Below are 19139 nucleotides of genomic sequence, written 5' to 3' on the forward strand. Positions count from 1 at the left end.
TTGGATTTTGGTATTGTTATGATGTTAATTGATGCATATTATATGCTATATGTGTATTATAATATGTGTTGTGGTGTATGTGAAATCTTCTCACTTGAAATCGTTTTAGTACGAATTGGTGGAAATAGAGATGTTCGGATGCTGTAAATCTGTGTTTTGGGGGCTGCAGGTACGAGGTAACCGGTTACCTGGGGAGTGGTAATCGATTACCTGAGTTACGTCAACGAAGGATTGCTATTTGTTGTGAAGTAAACAGTTACTTGAAGTGAGGTAACCGGTTACCACTGTTTGAAAATGTGTTATTGTTGATGTCTGGGAGGCAGTAACCAGTTACTGGGATTGAGGTAACCGGTTACCGTTGTTCGTTTTTGAAAAATAATTATTTTATAAAATTCATAACTTTTGAACCGTTGGCCTGTTTTGAGTGCCGTTTCGAGCATGATGAACCTTGTGAAATAACCTTTGTGTTGATTGATGATATGATTGTATTTGAATGATGCTAGTATATATAAACATGCTTTGATGGTGATGATGAGGATGATGGTTTGAGTATGAGATGATGTTACTCATAAATTTGACGATGGTATAAGTATGTTATATATATGTTTGCATTCATTCATAATCATTTGTTGAGGGCTGTATCCAGATAATTGTTGTGGATCAGTGAATGGCATAATTCCCATTGTGTGGAATTTGTGCTGGCAGGGCCGTATCTGAATGATGTTAGATCGGTCGGTGGTTTATTCTCATTGATGATGTTTGGTACCACATGCATAGTGTCAGTTCATTCATATGCATGATTTTTATAACATGATTGGATGTTTTCCAGTGTTATGAATATTGATGATGTGTTGGTTGTTGTGATGATGAAACTTATCTGAATATCTGTATATGATACAATTGGGTGAATAATGCGATTATGATGTGTTATTGTTTATAACTCTATAACATTCATTAATTATGATGAGACTCACCCTTACATGTTGTCATTTTTAGATTGGCAAGTAGCGGCTTTTGGCTTTGGTGAGGATAGCTCACAGGCCAGTTTGTTTAAGTATAGCGTCGGTGTCATGCTCTGATATTGTAACACTGGAGAACGCTAGTTGTTGAAAGTATTTTAGGGTAAATATTTTCTAATATATCGCATCCATAGAGACTGAGTAATATTGCTGCCGTTCTATAGTTACTTTATAATGAGTCATGAAAAGTATTGGTTCGATTATGTGATCTCGAATTGCAATTAATAAAATAAGATTTAAATGAATAAAAGATTAAAGATTGAATAACAATGGTGAATGAATATGTTGAGTTCTAGGGTTCATCAACCTATTCATATACAATAATCAATCAATCCACATGTGAACATTATCTAAGTTATTATCTTCATTCATCCTCAAAACTGATATTATGTCTAATGATCAATCTAGAACCACCTCTATCGGTATGATATTCGATCTCTCAGAATAACTATAAAGATAAAGGGAATGAATAACGATGATTTATGAAAACTTCTTCAAAACCTCATCTCTGAGTATTAATCGACAAGTCAATGTAAAAACCTAGGGCGAAAGTATAAACCATATCTCTCGATTGATAGTTCAACAATGATATAAAATAAAAGCAAGGTTTTTCATTGATAATAAAACTTAAACAATTGCTCACAGGAATTAATCAAAGTAATTGCATCTTCATAGGTTAACTACTACCTTAAACTCAACACAATGGGGTTTAGCTCTCCATAGTCATGAAGAACACACAAGATTTCATGGAAGGGTTCATCTTCATCAAGGGAATGTCTTCAATTGATGTTGAATTCTCCGTCGGAAGTTGTCTGCTGCTCTGGAATAGGATTGCTCTCTAAATTTCGCTCACCAAAAGATCTCCTTCTTATGAGGATTAGGGCTTCTATTTATAACAATTTGTCCTTGTAACGTAGCTGTCGCAGCTCGACACGTACTGGCGCGGCGCGAACCCAAGTCAGAGGGTTTGGCGCGTCTCGCCCATGATTGGCGCGGCTCGGCCTTTACTTTATCCCACTTCTTTGTGATTTCTCTTCTTCAGAGCCTCTACGCCTGCGTGTTTCTTCGTTTTTGCTTCTTAACTTCAATATCTGCACAAATAACACCCAAAGTGACGCAAGTTGTTCTACAATTAGCATTGAACCTCTCAAGTTCAATTCTAACTATAAAATCCTTAAAAAGCACAAGATATGTTCACTTCTAGCTCAAAAGGTAGTTAATTTGACAAATGAAAACACTACTAATTCACTCCTAACAAACTCTCCCCAACTTAGAGTTTTGTTTGTCCCTAAACAAAATTACTTACCTCAATGAATTCAACAAAACATACCAACAATCATGCAACAAGTTTTTCAAAAAGATTTTTCAAATGGATCAACTCAGTGACCACCTCAGATACTCTTCATCTCCCTGCAAACTCAGAACATACACATGAAACGGATTTTGAAAGAAAATTACCTCCAGAAGTTCAAAACACTACACAATTGCAATTGAATCAGCACTAATTACTCTCATCAAAAAGTATGATGAATAATAGAGGGGTTAAACACTCATCCAAACAATTTAATCAACAAGAATCCATATCATACGTTCACCATATTGTTAGCATCAAGTCCTGTGGAATCTGAGAATCAGAAGGTCTTTCCAGGGTTGTAATGTGGTTTAGATTCAAAGAAAAGAAGATAAACGAGGGTTGTTTCTATTCTACGGAAGCATCCGAATCATAACTCCTTTCCTTTTCCTTTATACCTTAAAATTTTTCACCCATTCTTCTTTTTCACTCGTAGCTCGATGTTTCTCTTTTTTTTTCTCAACAACTGTTTACTTTCAACCATTGTTTTTCTTTTGTTTCTTTTTTTTTCAAGCTACGAATTTCTTTCGTTCTTTGCAAATCACCACCTATAGACTTACTCTTCTTTTGGTTATGACTCTCCCCAACTTGGAGATCAACCTGTATTTAGATTATATGAATGCTCCCCTACTTTCTATGAAGGTCAAAGAGAAAACACACCACCAAATTCTATGGTTGATGGTCCAAAACTAAACTTTTTATTGAGATCAAAACTCACCAGGTGTTTCCTTGGTGCATATGATGAAATTTATCTTGACCTCAGGCTCAAAGAATGGTTAACAAAGGATCACACTCTCACAGAAGAAAATAAGTTTTAGAATGAAATCAGCTCAAAGAAACTCTCAGATTCAAACAAGTGCCTAAATCACTTCCACAGATTTCCACAAACGATGCGACAAATGGTTTAGCATGATACAAACCAGTCAAAATAATCGATGGTCTCCTGCATATAGTAAACAATGAAAAGCTTTCATCATAATGGTTAAGGCTAAGCCGATCCAACAAAAATAGTGTACCATAAAGAACTTCTGTCAAGTATTTTACTAACAACCTACGTTTCATGCACACACTAGGAGTTTGAGTTTGAAAATTCACACTTGACTTGTCACTTTTATTGAAAAAGAAAGTGAAAACTTAATTTTTTTGAAAAAATTTTACTCCCTACCACTTTCATGCATGTTGCTCCATTGTTGGTACTTTGCTTGAGATTTTCATGTTTTGCTGTGGAATTACTCATTCTAAATTGGGGACATCATAAATAAAATTAAAATCAAACAAATATCATCATATCAGTGATCATAAACACAACAGCTCACTATCCTCCTCTAGTTACCCCTGGAACTTATTTGGTCGTGCGCCTGCCACCCCCTAGAAGGAGATAGGGTTAGGTTCCGCCTAACCTGCAGTACACAAGAGATCGGAGGAAAAATTTGTTTTCGCACAACCGCGGTGTCATACCCCAAAATTTGCCCACACTTTTCAAAAATTCAAAACTATTTCAAAAATTGGGTTTTTATAAAATCTAGGTTTCATTTACATTGATATCCTGAATTTTATAAATATTCGATTTAAAATCTATTTTAAAAAAAATATAATAGTTTACTCTTAAATTGTTATATTTTATTAAATAGCAAAATGTTGGCCGATGCTTCATATACTTTCAATTGATTTTTTATTTCGAACAAATAATATAGCACAATTGGTAAGGAAGTAAGGTTTGCAAGTACAAGGTCACGGGTTCGAATACCATTTTTGACATTTATCTTTTTTAATTTTTTTCTAAATTTAGGTTTAATTTTATTTCTACTTATATTCAAAAAATCACCAAAAATACTTTTTTTTTAAATTTTATTTAAATATTAATTTTTCGTTTTTTTTTATTTCACGCATTTTTCTTTTTTAATTTTTTTTTTCATTTTATTCACAAAAATAACAAAAAAGATTTTCCAATTATTTCCAAAAGCATTTACACGACAAAATCTTCAAACATACCAAAACAACCTCAAGACAACATCTTCAAAAATTAAAAAGACATTAACTATGAAAGACAAGGTTTTTGATGTCAATTAAATTGCAAGACAAGGTTTTTGATGTCAATTAAATTTCTGTTTGATATCATGTATTGTGAGGCTACAAGAACAATTGGAATCTACACAAAAAAAGGGGGACGACCACACAAACGATCCCACCTATTTTTTCACACTCATCGATATGCTTTCAATCTCTCACACGCCATTATTCATTCACAAAAACCCTTGCTTTTCTTAATCCTAATCTTGTACATATTACCATTAACCAATCACAAAAATAACACAACCGTCATTAATCTCAGCATGAATCTTTTCGTTCCACCAACCAGATTCATGTTTGTTTTACTGTATAACAAGTACACATTAAAATTGGTAGAAGTCCTCCACACCATAAACACCATACTAATACTACTACGCTAATTCAACCTTAAAAAGTCACCTTCATCAAATTTCCACTAACCTGCAATTAAACTCAAATAAACCAATTCCAGAATTTTGTTATTTGTTTTGAATGCAGGAAAACAGAAAGAAGGCAAAAAGAATTGAAAGAAGTAGATCCGAGCAACCACCGGAAAGCACTCGAAACCGCTGCCAGAATCGCAACCCGCAACCGCCGGACCTTCCACTCGAATCAGATCCGGAATTAATCTCTTCCGATCGCTTTATGGACATTTACAAGCTTTGTACTTCATAATTTCGTACATATTTATTTTTGCTTTAATTTAATTTTTGGGGTTTGTAATAATTTTCTTAATTCCCCATTCGGTAGATTGTAACCCCCTCCCCGAAGCCTTGTAATAGCGTAGAAACTTTATTTTCCGCTCTTTATTTCCTGTACATATTTAACTGTTTAGATGTATGCCTTAGGATTGTATGACAAGATAAAACTAATCGTTAGATCACCTTTAATTAAAAGATAAATAAAATAACTGAACATAACACACGTGATTGCTGCACACACTCACCTCTAGGGTACGCCCCTCTTGGTTGTCTTTCGAAATAAGGTCGCGTCCCTCGAAATATAGAGGTACCTATTAGCAAAAGTCCCTCGATTTAAAAATCATCAAAGATCATGGTCCCTCAATGTTGCCTATAAATACATGATCTCGTCCCTCGAATGGTTGCCTACGAAAGATGATTGTCCCTTCGAATTTGCTAAGGGTACCTCTACCTGTTGCCTTCCAACGACCTCGATGACCCTTCGATGATCCGCACGTCCAATATAACAGGGACTACCTACTCCCATATAGTATGGATAGTCCTGGGAACTGTAAAAATTATAGAAAAAGACCAATTAATTAGGGTAGTTGTCTTAACCTGCCTAGCTCAATAAAAAATCTTTTCCACACTATTTCAAAAAACTAAGGCTACGCATTTACGCTAAAGTCCTTATACTTCTTTTCAACTCAAAACAAACAAAACATGAGCTAAGCAAGTTAAGAGCCCGTAGATAACTACGGATGAAAAGGGTGCTTACACCTTCCCTTTTCATAACTTACCCCCCGAGCCCGCTTTCTTTCAAAAGGGTCTTTTTCTGTACTTTTTGCCCTTCCTAACATTGGACAAAATAAAAGTCGGTGGCGACTCATGCTCACCGCAACATTGTTTGCTTAAAAAATAAAAGTCAGTTCACCGAGTTACAGAACTGGCGACTCTGCTGGGGATTCTTTAAAGAGGGGTTTACCTTAGGGCTTAGATCACTAATTCGTTTGTTTGATTGCTTTAATTTTCAAGGTTGCCTGGGTTTCTTTGGAAGATGAATCCTATACCCGGATTCAAGTACACTTAAGATAGGAGTGGCATAGTCATGGCGACCTCTTTCACATATGTGGGAGATGAGTCAATATGAAGTTCACGCTTGAGTTAGGACTCCATAGATATATGCACACCTTTCTCAAATGAGGGAGGTCTATGTATGTAACTTTGGGTGCGCCGGAGCTCAAGGACCTTTAGTTACCCTTTAACCCATCTTGGCCTTTAGGAACGTAGTGGGGGGACTACTCTTGACAAATGTTGAGAACTAGTCGCTACCCGATGCTACAATTCAGATAGGTTCTCTCTCAAAGTATCATTGCATGGTGCAAATGCATCATGTCCGAGGGTGCTTTAGAAGGGCTGACAATTCTGAATAACTCGGTAGAACCCGTTTGCTGATATCATCCTTATCTTTAGAAGTACCTATTGGGGAAGGGTAGTCACCTGATCATACTTCATGCAAGCCTTTAAACTTAAGGACTCTTGTGTGACTTGTTTGTTATCTAACCACTTGGTCTTCTGGCAGGTTTTGTTTGTAGGACTTACTTGTTCATACTACCTTATGCTTTTACATTACCTGTTGACTAACTCTTTTCAAGGATCTTAGGAATTTAGGGCGCACAATTTCAGGTGCTTTTATCCAGGACAGAATTCCTATCAAGAGGCAAGGGGATTTATTTTCCTCCGGCCATATATCTTCCAGTCCAAGGGTACAATTCCTATCAATGGGCAAGAGGATTTATTTTCCTCTAGCTAGATGCCTTCAAATTCAAGGGTACAGTTCCTATCAAGGGGCAAGAGGATTTTATTTTCCTTTAGCCATATGCCTTCAAACTCGAAAGTGACATACCCCGAATCAGAGGCTATGACCCACTAGATATGGTGAGCCTGATTCTTAAAGTAGGACGTTCAAAGACGGAAGTCGAAGTTCTTCAACAAAGCTGCAACTACATGTCAATGTTGCAAATTGGGTTCCAAAAAGATCCTTGAAATCATTGCATATACATTTGCATACATATCATTGCATAACAGGTTTCCAGACAACGAGCTTCTCATTTTCTACCTCAAATCCCTAAAGCTTGATACTTACAACTCCTTTGTGGCTTCGTCAGAATCTTCTTCTTAGAAGTAATCTTTAGTTCAGATACGAACGCTTGGTTTGGTTTCCTCTCTGGGGCACTTGGTCAGTCGATCGATAATTGCCAACCAGTCCGAGATAAGGTACAAGACCTGATTGATGCAAAGGCTATCATATTCACACCTGTAGGCCAGATTTGAAGTTCTCCTTCGACTCAATGGACCTTCTGAAGCAATAAGTCCATATGGAGAAAATCTCCTCAATGTTGGCAATTCGTAATTTCTCATGCATTTTCATGCGTAATCTTTCTTGTTCTTGTTCAATACTGTCTATATGCAATACTTGTTTGTTTTTGAACTATAATAATGATGCATTGAATATGTTTGTCTTGAAAAAATCCATTCGCTCTCGCTCTAATATGTTTTTATTTGCTTGTGATACCAAACTCTCAGTGATAAAGCATGATGACCCTGAAGGGAGAATGACGTACACAAAATACTCATAATCTCAAATGGTGTGCTTTCGAGTAAAACCCTGTTGATGATGTACAGGCATTATTTCAAATCCCCAAACACTGGAGATATAAGGAAGTTAATCCCTTGTCAACCCCTTTGAGCCTTGAAGTAGGAGTTTCTTTTCTATATGAAAAACCCTTATATTTAACCCAGGGGCAGGGTAGTGTTCAATTAACCTGGTTGAGCATTCAAAATTCATCAGGAGCACGCATATAAGGATACAACAATGGTTATCCTTCAAAAGGTTGAGGACAGTAAAGTACAAAATGGTTATCCCTCGCAATAAAAGGTCAAAATATGACGATACAACAACGGTTATCCTTCGTCATCCAAGAAATGAGGCAGTCACTATCTCGCCAACGAATCGAAGACATCTCAGGATCATACGACTTGTTCAAAAAAGGAAAAATGAACCAAAAAAAAAGAAAAGAAAAAAGAAAGCCCGTTAAGTCAACAAAATTGAAAACAAATGACTTAGGCAAAAATTAGGGCATCCCGCTGGACTGCAAATACGAAATTCAAAAGAATTTGTCCCGGAAAAATTAGGGAAACAAAAAAGAGATCCTCAACAAAAGGGAAAGTCGTGTGACAATAAATTCAAAGAACAAGACATGTGATTAGACACAAAATATGAAAGGTAAAGTGACTGCCATGTCCAAACACCTCATTGATTCCTCAATCGTCTCAAACTCCTCTTGAAGGATGAATACTCGCATCGAGTTAACTGAACTTAGGTTGGAGAACATCACGAAGGGGGTGGGCACCAATAAATTTTGAGCCTAAAAATCTTTTTTTAAAACCATGAACCTGGCCATGTTACAACCCTCAAAAGTCCTAATTGAAGCAGGGTTAATTCGAAAGCGTACTGTAACGAGAATACAGTAAACTGACTCCTAGGAGTTTTGCTAAACGCTTGAGTTGGTATCACACCACCTTTCAGAAAAAAATCGATGTTTTAACATCCTTTCAAAAATTTCCTTTTCAAACTTCAAGACAAACATGAACTTTGCATTAAAATTATGTTTCTCATAATAAACATTCTTTGCATATGAACAAGTAGTTGACACCAGGAAAGCTTCCATCATGAACTGTAAATGAAAATTTTAATCCTTTCAAAGGACAAGTTGTCTTCAGAACTTCGTTGAGTTCGAGCGAGAATATCTCAAATTCTGATCACCCTCAGGGGCACAAAAGCACTTGGATACTCCGTTGAGTAATAGTTTATTCAATCTGGGGCAATCAGGTCAAGATTTGAAGAATCTCTCAAAAGTGTTGAGCAATCAGGGGCATTCACCCAAGCATAGTTGAAAATTACCTCCGACCCGGATTAATCAGGGGCATTATTCCTAAACTCATGATACTGGGGCAAGTTTCCTATAACAACACAAATCTCAAGAAGCCCTCCCGACAGGCATGCTTCAGAAGTGCTCCAAAGAGTAGAAATATTTCCATGACTTACTCAGTTGGCTAAAACGCCAATATGTACAAGGGGCATGACATGTTATTGTTCAATTCATCTGGGGCAGTCAAGTCGAGATTCAAATAATCTTCAAAGGCGCTGACCAGTCAAGGATTTATTTTCCCTGCGAAACACTACTACAATCTGCTGTGGTCATTAACAACTTTTTGCATTCATGCATCATATATCTCATGGCATATGCATTACACTCTCATTCATTTCAAAAAAACATACAATACATTACATGCATCATGACATTGCACAAAAGCTAACTTTTCCTTTGAGGTCAACCAACTGGTCAGGAAAACAACATCAACAAATCAATCGCTATCAAATATGCAGTCTGGAAGCTTGAACCCCAGATTCCTAAAGAAATTCACTCCGGAAGCTTGAACCCCGGATATTCCAAAAATCTATACGACAGAAACGTTCCGGAAGCTTGAACCCCGGATGATCTGAATTCTACGCTAGAAACGTTCCGGAAGCCTGAACCCTGGATGTTCTGAAATCTACGACAGATATGTTTCGGAAGCTTGAACCCCGAATGATCTGAAATCTACGACAGATATGTTCCGGAGGCATGAACCCCGGACCATCTGAATTCTACGCCAGAAACATTCCGGAAGCTTGAACCCCGGACCATCTGAATTCTACGCCAGAAACATTCCGGAAGCTTGAACCCCGGACCATCTGAATTCTACGCTAGAAACATTCCGGAAGCTTGAACCCCGAATGTTCTGAAATCTACGACAGATATGTTTCGGAAGCCTGAACCCCGAATGATCTGAATTTTACAACAGATATGTTCCGGAAGCTTTTACCCCGGATAATCTGAAATCTACGACAGAAACGTTCCGGAAGCATGAACCCTGAATGTTCTGAAAACTACGACAGATATGTTTCGGAAGCTTGAACCCCGAATGATCTGAATTTTACAACAAATATACAGTCTGGAAGCTTGAACCCCAGATTCTCAACAGATATGTTCCGGAAGCTTGAACCCCGGATAATCTGAAATCTACGACAGAAACATTCCGGAAGCATGAACCCCGGATGTTCTGAAATCTACGGCAGATATGTTTCGGAAGCTTGAACCCCGAATGATCTGAATTCTACAACAGATATATTCCGGAAGCTTGAACCCCGGATAATCTGAAATCTACGACAGAAATGTTTCGGAAGCTCGAACCCCGAACATCTATGAATCTCTATTCCAGATATACGTTTGGAAGCTTGAACCCCAAACATTCTGAAGATCTATCATATACGCGCCATGGGAAGCATGACCCCCCAAGTTGCTGACAAGCATCTCAGTTAGGTGGCATCTCTAAGCCCATCTCAGACAGTTCTCTGTCAACCTCCGGGTGGCATCTTTAAGCCCATCTCATACAAAAGTCCCTCCGTCAACAAGGGCAAATTTCTGGGTATTCTAGTGTTCAATCCTCTTCCACCTTCAGATTCCGATAGGCACACAAGCCAATCTACATCCTCAGGTTTAAGAAGATTGAACAGGGGCAGCTGTCATACCCCAAAATTTGCCCACACTTTTCAAAAATTCAAAACTATTTCAAAAATTGGGTTTTTATAAAATCTAGGTTTCATTTACATTGATATCCTGAATTTTATAAATATTCGATTTAAAATCTATTTTAAAAAAATATAATAGTTTACTCTTAAATTGTTATATTTTATTAAATAGCAAAATGTTGGCCGATGCTTCATATACTTTCAATTGATTTTTTATTTCGAACAAATAATATAGCACAATTGGTAAGGAAGTAAGGTTTGCAAGTACAAGGTCACGGGTTCGAATACCATTTTTGACATTTATCTTTTTTAATTTGTTTCTAAATTTAGGTTTAATTTTATTTCTACTTATATTCAAAAAATCACCAAAAATACTTTTTTTTTAAATTTTATTTAAATATTAATTTTTCGTTTTTTTTTATTTCACGCATTTTTCTTTTTTAATTTTTTTTTTCATTTTATTCACAAAAATAACAAAAAAGATTTTCCAATTATTTCCAAAAGCATTTACACGACAAAATCTTCAAACATACCAAAACAACCTCAAGACAACATCTTCAAAAATTAAAAAGACATTAACTATGAAAGACAAGGTTTTTGATGTCAATTAAATTGCAAGACAAGGTTTTTGATGTCAATTAAATTTCTGTTTGATATCATGTATTGTGAGGCTACAAGAACAATTGGAATCTACACAAAAAAAGGGGGACGACCACACAAACGATCCCACCTATTTTTTCACACTCATCGATATGCTTTCAATCTCTCACACGCCATTATTCATTCACAAAAACCCTTGCTTTTCTTAATCCTAATCTTGTACATATTACCATTAACCAATCACAAAAATAACACAACCGTCATTAATCTCAGCATGAATCTTTTCGTTCCACCAACCAGATTCATGTTTGTTTTACTGTATAACAAGTACACATTAAAATTGGTAGAAGTCCTCCACACCATAAACACCATACTAATACTACTACGCTAATTCAACCTTAAAAAGTCAACTTCATCAAATTTCCACTAACCTGCAATTAAACTCAAATAAACCAATTCCAGAATTTTGTTATTTGTTTTGAATGCAGGAAAACAGAAAGAAGGCAAAAAGAATTGAAAGAAGTAGATCCGAGCAACCACCGGAAAGCACTCGAAACCGCTGCCAGAATCGCAACCCGCAACCGCCGGACCTTCCACTCGAATCAGATCCGGAATTAATCTCTTCCGATCGCTTTATGGACATTTACAAGCTTTGTACTTCATAATTTCGTACATATTTATTTTTGCTTTAATTTCATTTTTGGGGTTTGTAATAATTTTCTTAATTCCCCATTCGGTAGATTGTAACCCCCTCCCCGAAGCCTTGTAATAGCGTAGAAACTTTATTTTCCGCTCTTTATTTCCTGTACATATTTAACTGTTTAGATGTATGCCTTAGGATTGTATGACAAGATAAAACTAATCGTTAGATCACCTTTAATTAAAAGATAAATAAAATAACTGAACATAACACACGTGATTGCTGCACACACTCACCTCTAGGGTACGCCCCTCTTGGTTGTCTTTCGAAATAAGGTCGCGTCCCTCGAAATATAGAGGTACCTATTAGCAAAAGTCCCTCGATTTAAAAATCATCAAAGATCATGGTCCCTCAATGTTGCCTATAAATACATGATCTCGTCCCTCGAATGGTTGCCTACGAAAGATGATTGTCCCTTCGAATTTGCTAAGGGTACCTCTACCTGTTGCCTTCCAACGACCTCGATGACCCTTCGATGACCCGCACGTCCAATATAACAGGGACTACCTACTCCCATATAGTATGGATAGTCCTGGGAACTGTAAAAATTATAGAAAAAGACCAATTAATTAGGGTAGTTGTCTTAACCTGCCTAGCTCAATAAAAAATCTTTTCCACACTATTTCAAAAAACTAAGGCTACGCATTTACGCTAAAGTCCTTATACTTCTTTTCAACTCAAAACAAACAAAACATGAGCTAAGCAAGTTAAGAGCCCGTAGATAACTACGGATGAAAAGGGTGCTTACACCTTCCCTTTTCATAACTTACCCCCCGAGCCCGCTTTCTTTCAAAAGGGTCTTTTTCTGTACTTTTTGCCCTTCCTAACATTGGACAAAATAAAAGTCGGTGGCGACTCATGCTCACCGCAACATTGTTTGCTTAAAAAATAAAAGTCAGTTCACCGAGTTACACGCGGCGCGACAGGATCATCCGCGACGCGCGAAAGCTTCTGCCAAGAGGTCGCGGCGTGGGCCTGGGTTGCGAGGCGCGGTGATGCATTTTATGCAGGTGATGTACTCATTCATTCACACTGGTCAGATGATACTAAAATAAGAAAGTAATAAAATAAATAAAAAAAAATTATTGTGTTGGGTTGCCTCCCAACAAGCGCTTTGTTTAACGTCGTTTGAGCTCGACGATCAGCTTCCTTAAGTATTCAGAAGTTCGAGAATGCATACTTCCCGATCAAATTCTCCTCCAAGGTAAACTTTCAATCTTTCTCCATTGACCGTCCAACTCTCTTTGGTTTTGCTATCTTCAATGACAATGGATCCATATGGTTTGACTTCCTTGACCATGAATGGTCCTGACCATTTAGATTTTAGTTTACCTGGGAAAAGTCTTAGCCTGGAATTGAACAGAAGCACAAGATCTCTGACCTTAAATTCTTTCTTTTTGAGTTTTTTGTCATGGTATCTTTTCATATTTTCCTTGTACATTTTGTTGGACTCATATGCCAAGTACCTGAACTCTTCTAGCTCGTGGATTTGTTCTTTTCTTTTCTTGAATGCTAGGCTGTCATCTCTATTAAAGAAACGTAGAGCCCACAAAGCTTTGTGCTATATTTCTACAGGTAAGTGACATGCCTTACCATAAACCATTTGGAAAGGTGAGGCACCAGTGGGTGCTTTGTATGCGGTTCTGTATGCCTAAAGAGAATCATCAATCCGAGCGGACCAGTCTTTCCTGGATACCGACACTGTCTTCTCCAGTATATTCTTTATTGCTCTGTTTGAAATTTCTGCCTGCCCGTTGGTTTGCGGGTGATACGGTGAGGCAATCTTATGCTTGATGCCGCACTTTTCCAACACCTTCGCAACCTGTTCATTGACAAAATGGGATCCACCATCGCTGATAATTACTCTAGGCATGCCAAAACGGGTGAAGATATTACGGTCTAAAAATTTCAATACCGTTTTTGCATCCGCTTTTGGAGTAGCGATAGCTTCAACCTACTTGGAAACATAATCCACAGCAACTAAAATGTATTCATTAGTAAATGAGGGGAGAAAAGGTCCCATAAAATCGATACCCCAACAATCAAAGACTTCGACTTCAATCATGGTTTGAAGTGGCATCTCATCTCTTTTGCTTATCCCTTTAACTCTTTGGCATTTATCACAATTTGTCGCATGGTGGTGAGCGTCTTTGAAAATAGTTGGCCAGAAAAAACAGGATTGGAGAACTTTTGTTGCGGTTCTCCATCCGTTAAAATGCCCGCCACTTGGAGAATTGTGACAATGCCAGAGGATTTGTTGGGCTTCCTCTTCAGTAACACACCTTCTTAGTATGCCATCCTTACCTATCTTGAACAAGTATGGGTCGTCCCACACATAGTATTTAGCGTCGGATAACAACTTTTTCTTCTGGTGCCAATCGAAGTCCTCTGGTACCATACCAGTTGCTTTATGATTTGCAAGATCGGCGAACCATGGTCTTACTTGGATTTGAAAAAGTTGTTCATCCGGGAATTCATCATTTATTTCTGCTTCTTGGTGAGTGACATTTACATTGACCAGGCGGGATAAATGATCTGCTACCACATTTTCTGAACCTTTTTTATCCCGGATTTCTAATTCGAATTCTTGTAAAAGAAGAACCCATCAAATGAGCCTTTGTTTTGAATCCGGTTTAGTTAGCAGATATTTAATAGCCGCATGGTCTGTGTAAATCACCACTTTTGTTCCAATGAGATAAGATCTAAATTTTTCAAGGGCATACACTATAGCTAGTAATTCTTTTTCAGTAGTGGCGTAATTGACTTGGGCGTCATTTAAAACTTTGCTTGCATAGTGTATGACATGATTTTTTTCCTTTCTTTGACCTAGTACCGCACCTATGGCATAATCGCTAGCATCGCACATAAGTTCAAAATGTTGTTTCCAATCAGGTGCTACGATCAGAGGTGCGGTTACAAGCCTTTCTTTTAATTCATTAAAAGCTTGGATACATGATTCATCGAAAGTAAAACACGTACCTTTGTTGAGTAAATTACTCAATGGTTTGGCAATCTTTGAGAAGTCCTTTACGAATCTTTGATAGAATCCCGCATGCCCCAAAAAACTTCTTACCCCTTTTATGTTTACAGGAGGTGGAAGTTTTGAGATTACCTCTACTTTGGCTTTGTCCACTTCAAGCCCTTTTGAGTAAACTTTATGTCCTAGTACAATACCTTTCGTTACCATGAAGTGGCATTTCTCCCAATTCAGAATTAGCTTGGTCTCAATACATCTTCCTAGAGCCTCATCTAGATTAGCCAGACAGATATCGAAGGTTTTTCCAAAGACCGAAAAATCATCCATGAATACTTCAATACTTTTCTCGATGAGGTCGGAGAAGATTGCTTGCATACACCGTTGAAAGGTAGCCGAGGCATTACATAATCCAAAAGGCATTCTTCTGTATGCAAAAATTCCAAAAGGGCATGTAAAAGCTGTCTTCTCATGGTCTTCTGGGTTGACCACAATCTGTTTGTATCCGGAATATCCATCTAGGAAACAATAATAGTTTTGTCCGGATAGTATTTCAAGCATTTGATCCATGAAAGGGGGAGGGAAATGATCTTTTCTCGTGGCTTTATTAAGTCTTCGATAATCGATGCACATTCTCCACCCAGTGATAGTTCGTGTTGGTATTAGTTCATTCTTCTCATTACTGACGACGGTCATCCCCCCTTTCTTCGGCACTACCTGTACTGGACTCACCCATGCACTGTCTGAAATTGGGTAAATCATTCCTGCTTCCAAGAGTTTGACTACCTCTTTTCTTACCACTTCTTTCATTGTTGGATTTAATCTCTGTTGCGGTTGAGCTACTGGCTTGAATTCTTCTTCCAACATGATTTTGTGCATAAAATATGCTGGACTTATACCTTTTAAATCGGCCAAGACCCATCCAATTGCAGCTTTGTTCTTTTGTAGAACTTGAAGTAGTTTTTCTTCTTCCTGTGGAGTTAACTTTGAACTAATAACTACTGGTTTCTTTCCCTCCTTATCTAAAAAAACATATTTCAGATGAGTTGGGAGTAGCTTTAGTTCCATCTTGGTTTCTGTCATATCCCAAAATTTGCCCACCACATTTTTATACTCAAGCTCATTTGAATATCAAAAGCTCGAGACTTGACTGACTGTACACTCTCCTAAACAACAACCCTCTAACTAGGGTTTCGATCTTTTTAAAGTCAAATCAAATTCTAAGACCTCAAGTGGAACCCTTGGTCTCTCATATGCCTCAAAGGATCCTCATGCCAAGTTGCAAGCTCTGATTCGTAAGATTGCTCAGTCAAAAGTTCAAACAATCAATAATCGACTGGTTGACCTAAAAGTCAAACTATGGTCAAACCACAGTCAAAAATTCTGATTTTTGGTAAACATCAACATTTTAATGTTAGATTCATCATTTGATCAAGGGTTGATCATGATCCATCAAGAAAAGCTCCAAAATCAGCAAAAACCTAAGTTTCTAAATTAGGGTTTTTAAGGAGAAAGTCAACCCCAACTTTGACCAGCCACAACTTCCACATAGAACATCAGAAATTTCCCATCGAAAGCTCATTTTTAAGGAAATTGAGTTCTCTACAATTCTTTCTCTCACAAGCCAAGGCCAGAAATGCACCATTTGGGAGATATAAGCCAGAACATTACAGGTCCTTCTAAAGGATCGCAAAAAAGTCATTTTTTCTCAAAGCTCATAACTTGAAAATGGTAGATTCAATTGAGACGAAACAAAAAGGGGCTTTTAGAGGACTCTTTAAGCTTTCTAAAAAGTCGTAGAACATCTTCATATGACAAAAATTGAGAGAGTTATAGATTGCACAAGTTGGGCTATTTTTGAGGAAATACAAAAAGGCAAAGTGAAGAATTTCAACTTTTTGAGTAATGGGCTTCAATATCTTGAACCATCCACGAAATTTTGAGATCAAGAAGGTTCATTGGTCATTAAAATAATGATATTTATTTCATTTATATTTGATTTTTATCAAGTTAAATTAAATAAAATCAAATAAAGTCATAAAATATTATATGACTAATGCTTCCAATATATTTGATCATTCAAAATCAATCCAATGGCCAAGAATGAATTGGAAAAGTGCATAAAATAGATTGAAGCTCAAGTTAGAAAGATTTGATAAAAAGACCACCTCAAATTTTTTTAGAATCATTGATTGATTTTATTCCAAAGATGTAAACCTAATTATATCCCATATATATATATCATGATTGCTGCAGCCGAGGAGAGGGATTTAGAGAGCCTCCAAAACATATTCCACGATTGCAAATTTTGAAAAAAACTAGGGCACGAAAGATTTCTCCATACAGAGAGTTGCAGCCAATTCCAAGCATTCCATTGCTCTCCTAAAGGTCCCAGCAATCGCTCCAGACCCTCACACGAGCTTAGAGCATTCCAGAACGCATCATCTAAGACACACCGGTTTGGTAAAAGTCTTGATTTCTTTTCTTTAAATTCATACGTTGTTGATCGATTTTTTCTGCCCAGATCCCTTCATATACATGTTTAGAACACGTTTGATGCTTTACATGCAAGCTTTAACGCCGGAATGGACTGTTGCCATTGTTAGGGCAACTCGGTTTGTCTTCTTCGAAACTCACTCTACAGGAAATCTCAGAGAAAAACAATAGCACCATTGGATTCGCAGTGTCCAAATTAGTGTGTAAGGATCCCTTTTGTTTCTGTTTCGATCGGATTTTCGCAGGTTCAGGAAGTGCTCGCCGGAGAAGATGGCGATCCACGGTGGTTCTCCGGCGCTGAAGCTTTGACTGGACGACGTGGCCTTCCTGCGTATTCTAATTGGCTGGGCAACGATTCCAGATTTTCTCCCTGCTTCTGATTGGTCACGCATAAATACCAGGGGCACACATGCTGACTTTTCTTTTGAAATTTCCATTTTACTAAATGTTTTATATTTATATTTTGTTAATCAATCCTTTAACAGCTAACAACTTCAGCACATCTGGCAGAGACAGTATGTTGGTAACCAAGGAAACCTGGGGTCGATCCCCACCGATGTATAATATTTTTCAAGTTTTTCTTCCAACAGATCCTGTACACCTGACTTCCTCATGCCTATGGCGCGCCCTTCAACTACCACCATTAGATCATCTAAGATTCAGATCTAACATATGGGAAGGCGCAGCTCCACCGTGTACCATCAAAGACCAACAGCACTGAATCAAAGCTAAGTTCTTCTAAATGTTTTTGTTTTTTATTATATATTATATAATCATTTTTTAATTGATTTCTTTTTGTTTCTTTTATTATATTCAAAATTATTTTATACAAACATTTTATTTTATTTTTACCATGTAAAAATTTCATAACCATTTAATTTTATTTAATCGAAAACTCGTTTTTTCTCATAAAATCAAAATCTCTTTTTACAAAAAAATTATCTTTCACATCTGCTAATTAATTAATCAAGTTAGTTTTTTTTTTATGCCTTAAACCCTGATTTTTATCATGATCACTAATCACGCCTATTGGTAGGCGTTATCCACTAACGCATTTTTTAGCCTTACAAACCCTGTAGGTCACAATAAGTTTTCTTGAATAAACCTGTTAGGTTCAGGGGTAGGGTTTGTAAATTTTTTAGGGTTTATAGATCTTTAATCAATTAAAGTTTGTAGATCATTCATACACTAAAAATCCTTTTCTTTTGTGCAAATTTTCAGGGTTACTCCAGTATCCTCCGGTTACATGCCGTCAAATCGAAAAGCTAAGTTCTAATCCTTTTCTTGTTTAAATTTTATTTTAATTTTTGCCTTATAGGTTAAATTAAGGTTTATTTTCGATGTCAAGGAATTCCACATACATTCACCCCTATTACTTTTCGTTTAATTCTCAGATGTTCAGAGTCAATCAAGGGTTCGAGGAAGATCAAGACATTCAAAGATGTGTAAATTAACTTTTGCTTACTCTTATTTTCTGTTACTCTATAAGGGTTTTATTGTAATAGATTAGGTTTATCTTCTTCGCCTTTTAATTCCCCCCATCCCCGCAGGTGTTTATTGTAATAGCGTAGGAACTTTTAATTCTGCCTTTATTTTTCTGCTGTGGTTAGTAACTCTAGGGAGTGCAAGCCTGCT

Source organism: Vicia villosa, linkage group LG5 (assembly GCF_029867415.1).
Source record: "Vicia villosa cultivar HV-30 ecotype Madison, WI linkage group LG5, Vvil1.0, whole genome shotgun sequence".
Classification (NCBI taxonomy): domain Eukaryota; kingdom Viridiplantae; phylum Streptophyta; class Magnoliopsida; order Fabales; family Fabaceae; genus Vicia; species Vicia villosa.